Source organism: Pseudorasbora parva, chromosome 11 (assembly GCF_024679245.1).
Source record: "Pseudorasbora parva isolate DD20220531a chromosome 11, ASM2467924v1, whole genome shotgun sequence".
Lineage (NCBI taxonomy): Eukaryota > Metazoa > Chordata > Actinopteri > Cypriniformes > Gobionidae > Pseudorasbora > Pseudorasbora parva.
The window spans coordinates 17,985,276-18,003,177 of record NC_090182.1 but is presented as its reverse complement, the minus strand read 5'-3'; the positions used below and the strand labels follow the sequence as shown (position 1 = coordinate 18,003,177).

Sequence of the window (17,902 nt, the reverse complement as noted above, 5' to 3'; positions counted from 1 at the left end):
CCTAGTGTTCATTTCTGTTGGAATTCCTGCAGTGTGTATTGGTACGTATTTTGTGGTTTGCAAAAACATTGTCACAGGTACATTTTGCCAATGAGATTGCTCGTTTTATGAGAAAAAAAGATGTGTAAATGTGCAGATGTGAACGTTTGTTTGTGGACGTGTGTTCGGAGGATTCAAACGATTTGTCAATTCTTGCACAAGAGCGCATATGAGGAAAACACTCGGACAGTGTGTGAAATAGTATTACAATAAAGGAAAAGTGCCCATAGTTACCAAATTACCATTAATAGTGTTCAAATATAGGCATCATTGTTACACTTACCGCTGTTTTCTCAGGTTGGAGCTGGAATTATTGTATGCTGAGATGCCAGTTCATATTGGTGCACACAGCATGCATTAAATTATGAAACTGTTCTTTTTGACATCTTGGACTGAAAACCGGCTGAACTTGAGGCCACGTATGGGTGATCTGCCGTAGCTCACACACATCTCCCTCTGCTTCGGCCATCATCTTCTGACTAAACGTGCGCTAATTTTATGCGGGTGATGCGTATCCACCTCTCGCGAAGCAGCCTCTCCAACGTTTCGCGAGACTTGCGAACAAGTCATAACTTATTGTAAAATATATAATTAATTATCAATATTGACAGTAGCGGAGGAACGCCACCGAATGTAACGAAGTAAAAGTATGTTTTTTTCACAAGAAATGTACTTGAGTAAAAGTAAAAGTACCCATTTTTAAATATACTCTAAAAGTACAAGTTACCCAAAAAATGTACTCAAGTAAATGTAACGAAGTAAATGTAATTCGTTACTACCCACCTCTGCCCATGTGTGTTGTGATTCGCTAACCGCCTGCACGTTTTTTTTTTTTTTTTTTTTTTTTCGGAAACTCCTTACCTATACCGGTTGTCTGTAAAGACTGCTGATCAATAGTGATCGCTACTAAATAGCACCATTAATTTTGCATTTATAAAACGATTATAGCCATATATCTGTCGCAAGAACTATTAACCCAAAATGAACACTATAAACAATGGCTTTACTATAGTAGCCAAATCAAACACAGAACCATGTTAGATACACAAACATGTAGAAAAACAATGCATAAAAGTTCTAATCAAAGAATAATTTACACTAATTCCAAGTTCGCTGCTGAGATTTACGTTAGGTGTTTGTTAAGTATGAATGAGCATTTAACAAACTGGTTTGCAGAGCCAAAGAGTGTGTCATTTGTTTACTTTATTGCTACAACATACAATTAACAATACGAACTATTACAGGAAAACACATCCACGGAAAATAAATCATACTTACAGGTTATGGCCCGTAAACAGCTTCTGTTTTTAAAACTGGAACTGCTCCATCTTTCAGAACGAACCGAAGTGCAAATCCGGCATTAAACTCGTGAAGATTGTGGAAGCTTTCCTCCATAAAATGTGCAGCATGGAGAGCGAGATTTGGGTAATAATTATAAGGGACTGAGTTAAAAATTAATTTTAACCATTGATTCCAGACTCCCCCGTCCCTGGGAAGGCTGAACAAAGTGGACCTGCAATCTGGATGAAAATAACAGCATTTCGTCCGCATTGCATTAACAAAACTACAGCCTACTAACTATACCACAAAAACTCATCACACAGCAATAAAAAAATGGCCGTGCCCCCTTTATTTAATATTGTTGAAGGAGGCGTTTATGTAAATATTGGGGTTGGTGATATCAGTAACCCTGGAGGAATTTCTGTAGTCCCTACCGGCTGTTTGCTATAGTCCTTCAAAATTGATTTCTTTGAAAGCAAATACTATCTCCCTTTACTTTAAACTTTGAATGCTGTAGCTTTACAGATGTTGTTTATGCTCAAACAGCAACATTACACACTAGCTAAAGTCAGAAAAGTGAAATTGTGTTTTCACCAACTAACCCCACATTAGGCTGTGCCCAATGCTCCCCTATAGCTTTGAAATGGTAATGCATGGGACCACATTTGCATTTTTTGAAGTGCAAACATATGCTGCTGTTGCTAATAATAATAATAATAATAATAATAATAATAATAATAATAATAATACATTTAAGATGACAACGTCTCTCCCTTTGCAGTCTGATCACAGGGGACACGTTAGATTTTAGAAGTCTAAACGGTAATGTGCATTGGCTGACCACTTCTGATTGGATCACTTGAGATGGATGTTAATACCAGATTTTCTGTGGAGCATGTCTACTACCCACTGTGCCACAACTCTGAGAAATCCAGTAATTGTTCAACAAACTAAGCAAGCAACTTTACTTTTTACACTAATTTATTTGACCATGTTTAATGACACCAGTCCACTCAGCCATGTCTGTGATGATCGATGGGTTAAGAACCCACAGGTTCTGTGGTCACAGACACTGTACTACACTGAAGACTGTGACAATGTCCTTGGTGGATAGTGACACCTGGAAAAGGGGATTCTGTCCTGGTCATTCCATGGTATCTGCTAGAAGGCTTAGCCTTGCTTATCTACAGGCTGCACTGCATATGGAGAATACACAGTGTGAGATGCACATTCTAGTCTTCTCACCTCACTTGCTCCTATTACAGCTAGAACAATGCATGAAGCAAGGAAGGGACCCTACACCTGTAGTGCCATGTGACTGGATAAAAGGATTTTGATAATCCTAAACCCAGTTTAAATAAAAAATATACTTATGCTTAATATATACAATTCTGCTTTGCCATCACAGGAATACATTGAATTGTAAAATATATTGAAATAGAAGAAAGAAAAAAATATTTTTCACAAGATTTTTGTTTTGTAGGCACCCTTGGGAAGTATTACAAAAAAAAAAAAAAAAAAAAAAACAACAACTTGATATCATCATACAGACTCCAAACTTTAGAATGGTAGTTTGTACAGTGTATTCATTTTGAAGCTTAATGGCAAACATAAGAAAAGCACAGAAGAAAGAAAACAAAACGGGGATGCGTAGGTGATGAAAACACAACTATTGGGTGAACTTTTCCTTTAATTTTTGATTATTAACTTTTTTAAAGAAGGAGTCACTACATTTTAGCTGACTGCTTTGACATACTTTTATCTGAAGTAATTTATTGGCCTCTCTGTATCTTGCTGCTGGCCACCAGATCCTCTCAATGAAAGTCATTTGTGGATGGATGTTTGATGGCTCGGCACAGTTTGAGGTTCTCTCTCCTATTCAGCATTGATTAGAAATACTAAACTCTCTCTGCTTGCTCTTGTTGGAATTTTTCTGTCCTAAAACATTTGATTGGACGATTAAAATGACTCTTAAGAAGTGAATCAAGCCAAATCTGTCCTTTCCTCCATTATCAGCACAACAGGAGATGGAAAAACCGGGCCTTTAAGTTTATTCTGTTAAAGGTGAAGTCCTGTTGATGATTTTAATCTGTAATATTGCACGGTTTAGCAGTTCATTATCACTATCTTTTTTTGTAGACTCATTTTTGACTCATTTACACAGTGACAGACTATCTTTTAATAATTGAGTCTAAGAATGTGTTTAATTCTCAAACACTATGTGCTAAATCATATAATGTCAGTATCACTTTGAATAATTTAGAATAAATTAAAATGTTACGATACATTGTGTTTCTTTTGGATTTGATGTTGAACAGCATGACAAACCAGAACAAAATATGACTAAATCATAGTTATTTAATTGAGATTTTTGTTAAATCTTTGTGCTATGACATTGTGGGGATGGATGGATTTCTAGTGAGTTATTAATGCCTGGTGCCAGATGGCCAATAATTAAAACAGTGAACTTGGGGGCTTTGGAGATTATGTGCATTTTCCCATAGGACATGAAGAGTTTTAATACAAAACAACATGCTATGTTGAATATTGACACTTTGTTTTTAATTTTGACACTTGCTCATCTATAGAAAGAAAACATATGTCAGTAGTCACATTTTCTCCTGCTCTTCTTATCTCTATTTGAATTATTTTCAGTTAAGTAGACAACAGTCCAGCAATACAGTACAACTTATTTGATCGTATTAAAATTATAGGGGCATTTAAATTATTGGTTTTCATCTATATATGTGAGTTTCTGTGACAAGTACAACAAATAATGCTAAACATATTATTATTTCTGTCACGACCACTATCATAGAAGATTGATGGATTGACTATTAGCATACAGTTTGGATTGGCGGTATATGGGTCTGTTCTGGGCAAGAACTCCTTGCATGCGCATCCATGCAGCAATAACCCCCTTAGGGTAAACAGAACAGAAGCAACATAATGTTTTGGAGATGTCATTAATGTCGATATTAAATGTACGAAATAATTCAGGAATCAGCATATCGAATCTTGACTGGACGAGAGGACGAGCTGGGGGTGGAGGAAGGTAAATGAGGTCTGGAGAACACGATAGCTGCTGATAGTACTGAAGGAGCTATATGTATGCTGTGCAGTGTTGTGCAAGTTACTTCCAAACTGTAATATATTATAGATTACTTATTACTGCTATTTAAAAGTAATTCTTTACATTACAATATTACTGTCTCAGAATTGTAATGCGCAAGCGTTACTGAAAATGTACAGAGTAAATTATTTCTGAAAATTCATTAGTAATGCCTTGCGCTACTGCGTTACATCAAAAAGTAATAAGTTACTGTAATGCATTACTTTTGTAATGTTACTCCCAACACTGATGCTGTGATAGATGTCATATTCCGCTGACAGTCAGCTGATGCTGGCTTGAATAATGTGACCTGCCAGAACTGACGCTATGCATTGTAACAACAACGACTTATGAGTTTAATGTCTCGGGGAATAATTAACTCAAAAGGGATTTAATATTCAATATTCATGAATTTATGAATATAATTTGCCAGTTGTTCCTTACGTATTAAAATTTTCCGATAGGGAAAATTGTTTAATTAAATACAAGTAACCCTTTATGAAATTTCTTGAAATTATCCTACTAAGTTTGTCCTGCAAATTAGTTATAGACTTTTCAAATCAATTCTCAATAATGGATTACTGCTTTACGAGCGCATAAGAAACATTAACTTTACTGATCAGGATAAGTTCAATATTTCAAATGGTCATACAGTTTACTTTACTAACATAGTAGCATAAGCAGTTAGGTAACGTTAGATCGCAAGTTTCATTGACTTTGTGTATGTGGCAGAATAACAGATTCAACTCATTAAATGCCCTTTGAAGGTTTAATAAACACAGACTAAAAATAACACTACAATTCACACAGAAAGTACATACTAAATATGCATCAAGAGAGTAGAAGTATAGATATTAACGAAAGAATACATAAAAGAGAATAATGAATAGACTGAAATTAGAGAGAGATAAAAGAGAGAGAGAGAGAGACACAGAGAGAGAGAGAGAGAGAGACAAAGAGAGTGGGGGGGGGGGGTAAGCAAGGCATGCTTTCCTTCAGTTCACCAAATACGACCTTCACGGAGTTAATTTATCCCAACGGGAAAATAACACACCCTCTTTACAGCAGTAAGAATAAGAATACTTGCATTCTTTTTGGTTTCGTTTTGGCTTCTCGCTTGTGTGCGTATGTTCCTGCGTGTTCGGTGGCTTTCCGAGGTTGGGAGGGAAGCGGCTGTTTGCTTTAGCGAGGCTTCGTGTTCTTGAAGATCGGATTGTAGAAGAGAAGATTTTTGGAAGGGCTGAGGCCTGCTTGGAGGGCCTGCATTGGTGGCATGGCTTAAGTGCCAGCCCCCCCCCCCCCCCCCCCCCCCCCCCCCGTGGGTGTTGGCTCCCACAGGGAGAGAGTTGAAGAAGTAAGAGCCAGAGAGTTTTTCCGAGAAGAGAAGAGAGGAGGCAGAGAGCCTGTCTTCACTGGTCTTTTAAGGTCTGGAAATAGTCCCACCCTCCAGGGTTAGACTTAACCAATGAGAGTGTTGGGATTTCCCGGCGGGAAATTCCTCAGCAGAATTTATAGCTCTTTGTTTGAAAGTTCGACTCAGTGGGTCTCTGAGTCTTCATACTATAATTAATGCAACAAACACACACTGCATTTTCTGAATAAGTGATATACATGGAAGTGTAAGTCGTGAAGTGAGCATTAATTTGATAGGAGACATGACATATATGAGGTTATCTGAACTAGTACTTTGTTAAGACAAAGACAAAAAGATGCAAAATACCATACAGAATAAACATTTTACAAGACAGTTATGTGTTTACATATAATGTCCTGGGGTGCATGTTCATTTATAGATGGTTTGTCTATAATTTGAGGCAAAAGCTCTGTGTCTTAAACTCTTTGTGTATAAGACTTCATGTGGCCACATTCTTTCCGGCCATAAAACATCTTATCAGATGGTTTCCAGGGTAGCTGTTGTGTTGGGGGAAGGTCTGTCCATCAGCACAACTTTCAAAACCTATTTGTTAAATGTAACTGGCGATTGTGTGTTTGATTCGCCTGAGTCGCTACAGCATGATTATTTTTTTATGTCCCGTTAATCCATAAAATTAGTAAAGTGGCATATGTATTTATAGTCCCACTTTATAGTGGGTGGCCTTAACAACTGTGTACTTACATTTAAAAAAAAGTACAATGTACTTTTACAATGTAAAATTGTTTAATATTGTATTGCGAAACATTGATATTGAGGTGGGCTAAGGGTAAAGTTAAGGACAGGTGTGGTGGTATGGGTAAGTTTAAGGGTAGGGTTAGGTGTAAGGGAAGTGTCCCGTCATAATAAAAGTCCCGCGTAGCAAAACTATGCCTTTGTTTTGAATAGGCGCCCTCTAGCGGGCAGAAAAAAATACCTAGTGCAGGTTAAGAGTTACATTAGACCTTTTTTGAAATTTCAGGGTTCTCGGAAGCGAACGTCATCATAGTCTGATGAGCATCTATAGTGTTGAATGAAAGACAACAGCAAATATATTTTGTATTCCTGTTTGCTCTAATAGCAAAATAACATTTAGCCTGATATTTTCCCAAACTAGTAACACTTTATAATAACGTTGAAATTATCAGTCACATATAAGTAATTAGTTAAAGGTCTCGTTCTTCGCGATTCCATCTTTCAAACTTTAGTTAGTGTGTAATGTTGCTGTTAGAGCATAAATAATACATGTAAAATTATAAAGCTCAAAGTTCAATGCGAAGCGAGATATTTTATTTTACAGAAGTTCCTTTCAAAGCCTACAGCGAACGGCCGGTTTGGACTACACCCCTGCACTTCCTTCAGGAATGACGTCAGTAATGATGAACTAATAATTTACAAAACATGACTATACATTCATAAAAAATTAAAGGATCATGATCCCCCCTGTTTAGCAGCCGTCAGTTCTCACCACAGTTTTGAAAAATGCCATAAAAGTAAAGAACACTGGTTTATTGGCGGAGTGCAGGGGGACGAGTGGAGACTGACAGCACATCAACGGCTTCTGATTTAGACAATTTTATTTTGCTCTCATTAAAAGCATCAAAGCTTCCAAATGTAGCCTGCAAATTACCATTAAGTTACACGCAACAAGATATATACATGGATTTGTAAGCTTACCATTACACAAATACATATATCCTGTGACAGATATAATTCAATGCACAATTAAATGCATAGCCATTCGCAATTTGTTCTCTGCATCGAACATATATGTGAACTCGCTGTTGCATAGCTTTGATAACTTTTGAAGTTTATTTTGGGGAGTTTTATGTGCCCTTTGGTCGATTAATAGCTGTAAAAAGTGGTTACACTCAGAGTGTGGATGAATCGCGTTTGTGTGAAAACTCAGGATCTACTGAAGAGAATGTAAGCAATGCAGACACTCATACAAAGTGGGGAAAAAACACTAGTTTTTGAGCCATTAATGCATCTCTCAGTTACTGTATGCAATCTCACTATTTGAAGCTGCAGTCAGAGGAAAATACCTATCAGTGTGCCCTGTCATGAACAAAGACACGCAGGCTCATGAATAATAACGAGACACCGATGAGTCATTGCCGTACTATAGTATGAAAAAATTGCATAACCTATAATGTTGATATGAAGACGAATTTAAACCAGGAAGTTAAAACTAGAGAAAAAAGGTTTAAAATTAACTAGTTTTCTCCCACATTCAAAATGAGTGGATGGTAACATTGTCTTCCACGATGTTCAACACACATGCTTCTGTTAAAATCTCAGAAAATTTGGTTTAGGGTTTCATGACCCTTTCATAATTGGTATGCTAACAATTTATAAATGTTTTGTTAATTCCGTCATACGTCATTTCTAAATTATTAGTTAATGGTGAACTTATCAAAACATATGAGTGCACTGTAAAAAATTATTTAGAAAAAAAGTTACCTGGTTGCCTTAAAATGTTGAGTTCATTGAAATTAAAATGTTGAGTTAATACAATGAACATTTTTTGAGATTTGACAGCCTTTATAAAATATTATTAAAAGATTTTGTAAGCATATTACAAAATATGGTAATTGTGTGTGTTTTATTTCTGATGACGCAGTGAAACATGCCAAATTGTGCTATTTTCATGATTTATCACATTTTTTATGTGATTCAGATCCAAAAATATTTTGAGTTTCTATTTATTAAACTTATTTCCTTCATTGTATATACTCAAATTTTTCATTTCAATAAACTCAAAATTTTAAGGCAACCAGATTACTTACTTTTTTAAGTTAAACCAACAAAAACCACCACAAATTTTTTTTACAGTGTGGTATGTAAACGATTTACAAATGTGCTGTAAGTTATCTTAACAAAATTGTAAATCATGAAATAAAATCACAACAGATCAGTAGTAGATGTATGGGTTATTAGTTGATAGATTATTTTTCACTTATACATCATTGAAGTATTTATGTAAAAAATTGCTTTAGTATCGTCTCAATAAACAATGGTTGATTTTGAACAAATGATGAACAAACCATTAGTAAATGTTCAGTATATAATTTATCAATATATTCCACATTTGTTTTCAAACCTCAAATAAAGATTAAAACGGTCATGGATCAGTGGATTGATTCATGATTCGGATCGCCAATGTCATGTGATTTCAGCAGTTTGACATGCGATCCAAATCATGAATCAATCCGCTGATGACCGTTTGAATCTTTATTTGAGGTTTGAACATGGAAGAGAAGACAATGCTGAATAAAGTCGTAGTTTTTGTTATTTTTGAACCAAAATGTATTTTCGATGCTTCAAGAGATTTTAATGAACTAACTGATGCCACATATGGACTACTTTGATGATGTTTTTATTACTTTTCAACAACATTAGGGGGAGTCATTAATGACATGAATTTCATTTTTGGGTGAACTAACCCTTTAAGTTGTCAGCTGGTCTGTGTTTAAAAACACAAAAATACAAGATGCTAAAAATTAAGAGTAATTTATTTGTTTTCAAGGAGATAAACATTTCTAAATGATTTACTGTCATGGGACTGCAGTGGGTTATGATAAAACCTTTCACTCATCAGCATAGACTTGCGTTCCGTGTGGGATCTGTGATAATGTGAACCGGTTTTACCTTCCACTGAAGCTCACATCAGGTGCTTCACAGCGGTCCACACTCCATGTGAGTCAGAGAAGACAGCGGTCTATACCTTCGCCAGTCATCACTTATGCTACAGTACACGCTACAGTGTTCAACACCTGTTATAGATGATGTGTAAACACATGAATAAATAATATACAACACTTTCTGCACCCTAATCTAAATTGTGAACAATTCATCACTTTTAAATGTTAAACATCATTTGTAGGTCTTTCTTACCTTTCTTACATGCACGTGTAAACAAGACATTTACAAAACATTCTGCATTCCTAATCTGAAGTGTAAACTATTCATCCCTAATGTATACGGATATGGTATAGCATACCACTTAGGATTAATATATGAATTTATTAAGTAATAATATATAAATGACTTGACTAAATTAACGTAACATTACATAAAATGTTAGCATATCACTTATTAATCATTTATAAATGTATAGTAATTTTTAAAAAAATTATTAGATCATCATTAACTAAGAACTTATAATTGAATTATAACTGAACATTATTATACAATGTTACCGAAAAATATGTCAAATTTGCCATCACTTCCTCAGCCTTTGTATTACAAACACCCTTGCAGAAGTGTTATTTTTATTTATTTTTTGTAAATTATTGCCAAGGTAAAATACTTGAAAGAAAAAATACAAAAAAAGAAAAAAATACTGTAAAAATATTGTGTGATATGCCTTATATACTTCTGTGAAACTCCCAATACCAACATATTTTTCTCGAAATAATGACTGTTTTCAAAAAAGTTTCCCGAACACTTACCCCCTCCCATTTGTTGGCCAAATAGATGGACCCGCCCCCAAACTCAGGCTGTTTAGGATGCAGAAATGAACCAAGCAATTTTTTGATAGCTAGAGCTCTCCTGGGAAATCAACCTACATATTAAGCTGCCTCCGTTTAACATTGAGCAAATTACATCTTTAATGCAAACACTAGTACAACAATGCAGCTAATCAGAAATATATTATAACTATACCTCAAAATGTCTGCAGTTCATTAAAAATCATTTCAAATAACTTAGTAGGTCAAATATGCCATCTCGGTTCATTCTGTGTGTTTGTGTGTGTGTTTGTGTGTGCGTGTGCCAGTTAGGCCCAGCAAGGCTCTTCCGCTTCGAACCATTGTTCAGGCCAATCTTCTTTTTTTTGTTTTTTTATTAGTTCTGCCACTGCCTCTCATTCAGTATCCCCCTGGAGGCTCTTCTCCGTGCATATGTGTGTCGAGGCGATAAGGGAATTGGCAATTTTGTTTATGCCGCTAATTATATGATTCCACGGTTGCTGTTCGATGCGTATTGTCCTTGCTTCCTGGTAGCGCTGTGATCTGCTTGCTTCATCTGCTTCTATTTCCATCTACCTCCTCAATCACTCTTGACAGTTGGCCAACACTGAATGGTGACCCTTCCGCCGGTGCCGCTAGAGTTGTCTCCTTGGAGGGGTAGGTGATGTGCTTGCTCAGGAGATAGGAACAGCTGTGAAGAGCTTTCCCCACATTATCAAGTTCCTTTTTTTGTTGCCGTTATTTGCACATTCTCCTTTGCATTTGGAGCCGTGTGTTATTGCTACAGTAGGAAGCGATCCTTTATCTTTGAAAACTCTGAACACAAATGTAGTAATTGTCAGACTCTCATGCAGCGAGAGAGCGAGAGAGTGAGAAAGAGGGAGGGAGAGATGGATGGATGGAGGGGGTGGAAAGAACTGTGAGAGGGAGGGCGAGCGTGTGTGTGCATATGTGCAAGCGTGTGCGAGAGAGAGAGAGAGAGAGAGAGAGAGAGAGAGAGAGAGAGAGAGAGAGAGAGAGAGAGAGAGAGAGAGCGCAATGTTCAATACGCCGAGCATCTAGACATTGTGCTGGGTGGGAGAAGAGACAATTAAATCCACAATCCAGAAAAAGAACTGACACATGGATTAAACGCAGAAGGTTTGTGCTCCTTTCAGTCTCAATGCGGCGTGTGGATTGTGCGTGCAAGTCTGAAAGTTCTCTGGGATGCAAGCGCTTGTGGAGGATGAGCTAAGTGGAGCGGTACACGGCAGGATTCTTCGAGGTTGGAGCGCAGCTGCTGCCTCCAGCCACTGACGGGAGGACCTTGCGCACGAGGAGAGCTGTCTCCGTTCCTGTCTCCCTCTCTCTCGTTTTCCTTTCTCTGTCTTGCAGAGATAGGCAGCATCCCCTTAACTCTGAGAACTGAAGACGTTCAAGGAAAATCAAATAACGGAGAAGAAAAGGACGGGATTATAAAAGCAGGGAGTAATAAAGGGAAATTTGAAGCAAAGACAAAAACGAATTTGTCAGGAAGGCTCCTGTTTTTGTTGTGTTGCGAGGGCTAAACTGAAGAGATTTGGGTCGTGCATTGCTTTGCTTCAGCCAGCCTGTGGAGTATAGGATCACAAATAGCATTTCAAGGTAAGATGTTAGTCAAGTTCAATGTCTTGCATGTGCAACCAAGTGCAAGTCAGGTTTGAGAGAGCTGAGAGTACTGTTCCGCAACGACTGCTGAAGAGGAAATGAGGGGGAAATGTAAGTCAGAGTTGTTGTTTTTTTTGTGAGGTATTTACATAAATCGTTCAGTTTAATGAAAGTTGAAGGCTTTGTGAATGTTATTAAGATGGAATAAGATGGAATAATTAAGATGGATTTGAATTGGTGCTTAGGTCTGGCGGTAAAAATGTGATTTATTCATTTGCACCTTGGCAGATATTAATGGGGTGTTAGGGGACAAAAGGCGTAATTACAGTACGAGAGAGTCCTCATTTTGACAGGATCCCCCATTTGTCGAAAATAGGGGTTGGGAGGATGAGGTTAATGGCAGATATATGTAATTTCGAGGGGCGTATTTGAAACTAAGATTAATTAAGATGCAACTTTTAGAGTTGGCAACCAACTGATTGTTGTCATTTTTCCCCTTTGCACCGGACGCAATTACTTTTGCTGTCACTTCTCCCACGAGTTCAGCCGCGGCTCCCTCGCAAGAAGCAATTTGGTGGCCGTCTTCTGACCATGTTTTAGAAAGGAGGGGTGTGAAAATGCAAACAGAGATTGAAGGCTTGATGTAGAGGGTTTGACAGCCTCATATCTGTGCTGCTGCTTCACGCAACTGAGGCCAGATGGGCAGAATATGCATTTTTTTATTTAGATTTTTTTTCTTTCTCTCTTGCAAACAACGAAGGACAGACAGGTTTGGGTGTGAATGTCCCAGAGCTTCGTCGAGAAGCATGTGTGCACTCCCCTGGCGCTAGTGGACAATTGCCCCCCCTCCTTTATCAGAGGAACTGAAATATTTATGATCGCATGCACATCCTGTCTGCACTGAAATATTTAAAATAATTGAATAATAAATAACCCTGGCTGTTGAAATTGGCCCCTCTGTTATCCTGCCATAGTGATGATTCTGTCCACTCGTGTTACCGGTACGCCCATGACTTTGCCTGCAGATAAAACAGTGGTTTGTTAATGCGAGTTTACAGAGGAAGTATCTGAATGTGACAGAATGATTCTCATTATATGTCCCTGTGAATATTGGAGCAGAGAAAGGCTTAGGTTTTCACAGTTATCTGAATGCTTTGGAAATGTGATGAACAATCTTGACAGTTATACATGGCTGAAATAAATCAGATTGAGAGAGAAAAAAAAAGAGAAAAAAAGCAAGATGGTGATGATGTCCGTGTGTTCTGTCTTTGATGTTTTATTGAGAGCTAACTGGGCAGAGTCGCGCAGTCCTTGGATCTGCTGGTTTGTGTTTGAAGAGGCAGCTTTGAATTTTAGACAGTTGCGTTTCTTAGACTTTTTGTACACTCACAGTCATTGGCATGAAGAGTCTATATTGGGATATAGAGAATGAACTTTCCCATATATAACTTTTTTCCATTCAAACAATCGTTAAATGAGATTTTTTTTTTTTTATTTTTTTTTTGCAAGTATAAAGAATAGAGTAATTGCTATGCGACAGCAGTAGCGTAGTCTGCCTGCCTGCTGTTATGAAACAGGCCTTCGAGGGTCTTGGATGGAAATGAGAATGCACCGGCAGATGTAGTCACAGAAAAAGCCTTTCGCTGCATCGCCAGGACTGCTTGTTCCCAGTGTAGCCAGATGCATCAACACATGTGCCATTGTAAGGAGGTTTGCCACTGTGTGAAGCTGAAGCTCAGCCATGCCTGAAGGTGCTCTCATGGCCATCTCGATAACGTTGTATGTTAAATGTGTTGTTTGATGGCGGAAAAGATTGGGTCAGGGGAAGACATATGAACAACTTGAATGTAGGAGGCAAGGTCACTGTGATGCACTCCAAATGCACAAATATGGTTTGATTGTGTAATTGATTTTCTTTCAAATATTATTTTAAGTCCAAGGTATGTTGCTTCACTCTGTCTAGATACGGAGAACTTTTTTTTATCAGTGCACTCATAAACAAGCTTTGACACTGACTGCCATTACAAACAGGACGCCTCAATTGCACTCCTGAGAGGCCAGATGCATACTTCATGCAAGTACACAAACGCATCTAAAAGAAGAGCTAAATCCAGCCTATAAGGTGGTTTATCCGGTCTCCCTGCAGTGCCAAGCTGGTATTTAGCTGGTTTAACCAGTCTGACAGACTCAAGTGCATAAAACCACCAAAACAGACCATCTTTGGTTGGTTTAATTTATTTGTGGCAGGATGGACCACACATTGCAAATTTTGCATTTCTTTGGTGGTAAAAACCTTAGTACTCGAGAGGTTTTCACCCTTAAAATAGTTAACCAAGGGTCATTCTAAATCCAGGTTGAACGGAATCCTGGGTTATCTTTATTCATGTTCCACACTGCTCACACTATACCCCTGCTAAACCCTTTCCCACATACATTTAAAATATTCTGGCTGACCCCCCGGGGTGAGTTTTTCAAGGTGATTATTCAAGACCTTTATTTAGAGAATAGTGCTGTAATGATCAGCTTTTATTTAATTTCCACGTTTTGTTAAAAATATTCCAAATGTGTTACTTATAGCATGTAATATCTGATGTTCTGATTGTCAAATATGGGCATGTGGATGTGTTTTGTTGTTTAAACTGCTTTATAACGGTCATGTTAGTTGAGCTATATGCACTATGGGTGCTGCCACTGAATTGCAGTTCAGAGAATCGGATCTATTTATTAAATGTGAATTCATCCACTTCTCCATAAATACTTGAAAGTAAGTGGCTGGTGAATTGGGAGAACAATAGAGAGAAAAAAAATACTTACACAATGTCTATCTGATGTGAATAAAACTACTAATTATAATGGAAATGATTATTGTCATGCCCATATGCCCATAGACATTAGTGTGTATTTGAAAACTTCTTAATGCATGGTTTTGCTGGTACTTATGTATATTTAAATGTCTGAAACCTAAAATAAACAAGTAGTTGAAAACAATAAATAGCTGTATATGAAAAGGCTTAGTGCTTGCCAAAGTGCAAAAGCACATTTGAAGTTATCAGTTGATCACGCAATGCACTGAATGTTCTAATCACACCGGTGTGATCGTAGGCTCCAGGGCACAGCCAAGACTGATCACACCAGTGTGATCATACATGCAAAAGGGTTACCAGTTAGTCCTTGGTATTCATAAGCTACTTTTTTGCACTGCACATTTATAAACCCCTGACTTATTTGCATATTTGCAGTGTCAGTGTTACTGACTAGACAAAAACAAATCACATGACCTGCTTACATAAACACTCTAACACTGCACATCCTCATTTTACACATTGCTAACTGTAATATCAAGTTTTTTGTTTTTTTCAAACTGTACAGGTTTGGCCCGGTAAAAACTGATATGCTCTGGAGCTCGGCAGTCTGCAGGGTTTCATAAACCAGAGAGAAAAAAAGCAGTGCTTTGTATAAATTACAAGTTTCAAATGGTCCTTTAGCCAGAGTTTATAGCACTGTTTAGAACGACGATAACCCGGGGTTAAGCGCTGTGTCAAAAACGGGGAAATAGAATTATCTTCAAATGTCTGTGTCATTAAACCAAATTTTCTTACTCACAGATGGAGATTCATAAAATGATATGCTTACATTAAGAGACTAATAATGTATTCAAAGCATATATATATATTTTTTTTGTTTGTTTATGAGGCATCAAACCATGGACAAATCTGACCAAAAACTAAAGAAGCCAATTGCAATATCTAGAATGTATGTTTAAAAATGTGTTGTGCCATTAGTGGAGAAGTATTTTTGTATAAAAATTAAAAAAAAAATCAGAAATGATGAGTGTGTTTTACAAGAAAATACTGTTTCAAGTATTTTACTTTAACATTTTCTAGCATTTTCTGACTGAAAATTGTTTTAAACATTTTTGTTGTGTTGTGCTTTTGAAAAAAAAAAATGAAAAAAAGTGACCACATGCTAGGGCAACAAAAACATGTCATTTAAGTCAAAGGGAGACCAACACGGTTAAATATATAATCTTGAGTAGTACAAGAGCTCTTGCTACCTGAAAGAGATGATTCAGCATTTGGAACTATATTTAGTGAGTCCATTAAGAGATGGAGGAAAAAGAAGAAGAAAAAAAGAAAAAGCATCAATGCGTATTGTTCTGTCAACATTTGTTTTCTGTATTTTGGAGACCATGACCTTTAGCGAAGTGACTCTTACCTTCTCACGGCGAGAGCTTTTTGACTCTGTCACAGGGCTTCAGAGCTTTAGTGCACATCAGGGTGATGTTATGATGGCATGACCACCACAGAAACAGTCATGCCTCCTCACTGCCGCCACTCTAAATAACCGGGGAAAAAAAGCTCTAAATTGGGCACTGCCCCATCTGCTATCTTTCAGTGTTGTCTCTTAGGCAAGTGTTGACCATTGAATGACCGGAGAGAACACACATAGACTAATTTTAGAAGGGATCTGTCACAGCTGCTTCTTCTTTGATTGTTACACTTACATCCGTCTGTTTTCTGTTAACATGAACATATTTATCAATGTATTTCTATAACACATCTGGATGGTATATACAGACAGATGGTGGCACTAATCCTCAAGGGTCCCTAAAGTCTGCTGGAAAACAAGCTGGTACTCTGCACATGACGTTAGTAAAGTTCTGCCAAATGCTGCAAAGTGTTTAAAAATACTTTAGATGATCTTCGTAAGGATTTTCATGATATCCTGGTTAAACAGTGGGGAAACTGGCTGCATTCATTTCAAAACTAAAAATAGAAATGTTTTTATTAAAGTAAAAAGAATAATAATAACAATAATTGTGTGATGTATCACTAAAATTAAAATAACTTTCTAGTTTAATATATTTTAAAATGTTATGTATTTGTGATTACCAAATTTCGCTCTTACTCCAGTCTTTATTGTCACATGTTTGTTTATAATTTATTCAGATTATTTAATGCCCAAGAAACCTTTATTATTGTCATCAGTATATAAAAAGACATACTAGGTGGAAATATTTGGATAATGCTGCCCAAATGCATGCACAAAAAAGAAGGCGTGGCTTCAAATGTTGCTATGTTGTCGCCGCCCATGTCATGAGACGCTGCACTGTATTATTTAGAAAAAAAATTACCTGGTTGCCTTAAAATTTTGAGTTCATTGAAATTAAAATTTTGAGTCAATACAATGAAACATTTTTGAGATTCGATAACCTTTATTAAAATATTATTAAAAGATTTTTCAAGCATATTGGGTAATTGTGTGTGTTTTATTTCTGATGACGGAGTGAAACATGCCAAATAGTGCTATTTTCATGATTTATAAAAAAAATGATGTGGTTCAGATACAATAATATTTTGAGTTTCTATTTAATTTTTAATTTGTTGTTTCTATTTATACAACAAATTTCCTTCATTGTATCAACTCAAATTTTTAATTTCAATAAACTCAAATTTTTAAGGCAACCAGGTTACTTACTTTTTTAAGTTAAACCAACAAAAACCAACATTTTTTTTTTTTTTTTTTTTACAGTGTGTGTGTTTCTATGCGAAAGCAAAAGCACTTTATTTGGCTTTCCAAAAGTGGAAGCAAGTGGGAGTCAGTGGTTAAGATTTATTTACAACACTGTTCCAGAACATTACAACTCAAATGTTCCCAGTGTGTGTGCAGCATATTTTGTTTTTTTGTAGAGGACGGTTTCCTGAACCTGGTAGAGTACAAGGCAAGCTGTGCACAAAGGCTATTTCCAAAATGTTGGGCAATTTCTACTTTCTGATTCTGTATTAGAGCCTGCAAAATGTTTTATTATTTGTGAAGTTTAAGTATTTGCTATTGACTGTTCAAATGCGGAGTTTTGTGCAGAGTAACGTAGGTTGTTTTCACGGTCAAAAGTGCTGTCAAGAGATGGATTTAGGTTTACAAACATAGTATCCTCTATTCTCCATATTTAACATACTAATA

At 36.8% G+C, this 17,902-nt stretch overlaps 1 protein-coding gene across 3 annotated transcripts in view; it reads left to right on the top strand.

Annotated features, from left to right (window-relative positions):
• Nucleotides 1-11,328: 11,328 nt before the first annotated feature.
• Nucleotides 11,329-17,902, top strand: part of lingo2 (leucine rich repeat and Ig domain containing 2) — a 348,108-nt gene continuing 341,534 nt past the window's right edge. For 2 of the 3 annotated variants that reach the window (XM_067457309.1, XM_067457310.1), the window contains exon 1: nt 11,329-11,938. The gene's annotated coding sequence lies outside the window, so the exon portion shown is untranslated. Of the gene's footprint in view, nt 11,939-11,969; nt 12,053-17,902 lie in introns of those variants that run through there. The other variant, XM_067457311.1, reaches the window with a different exon arrangement.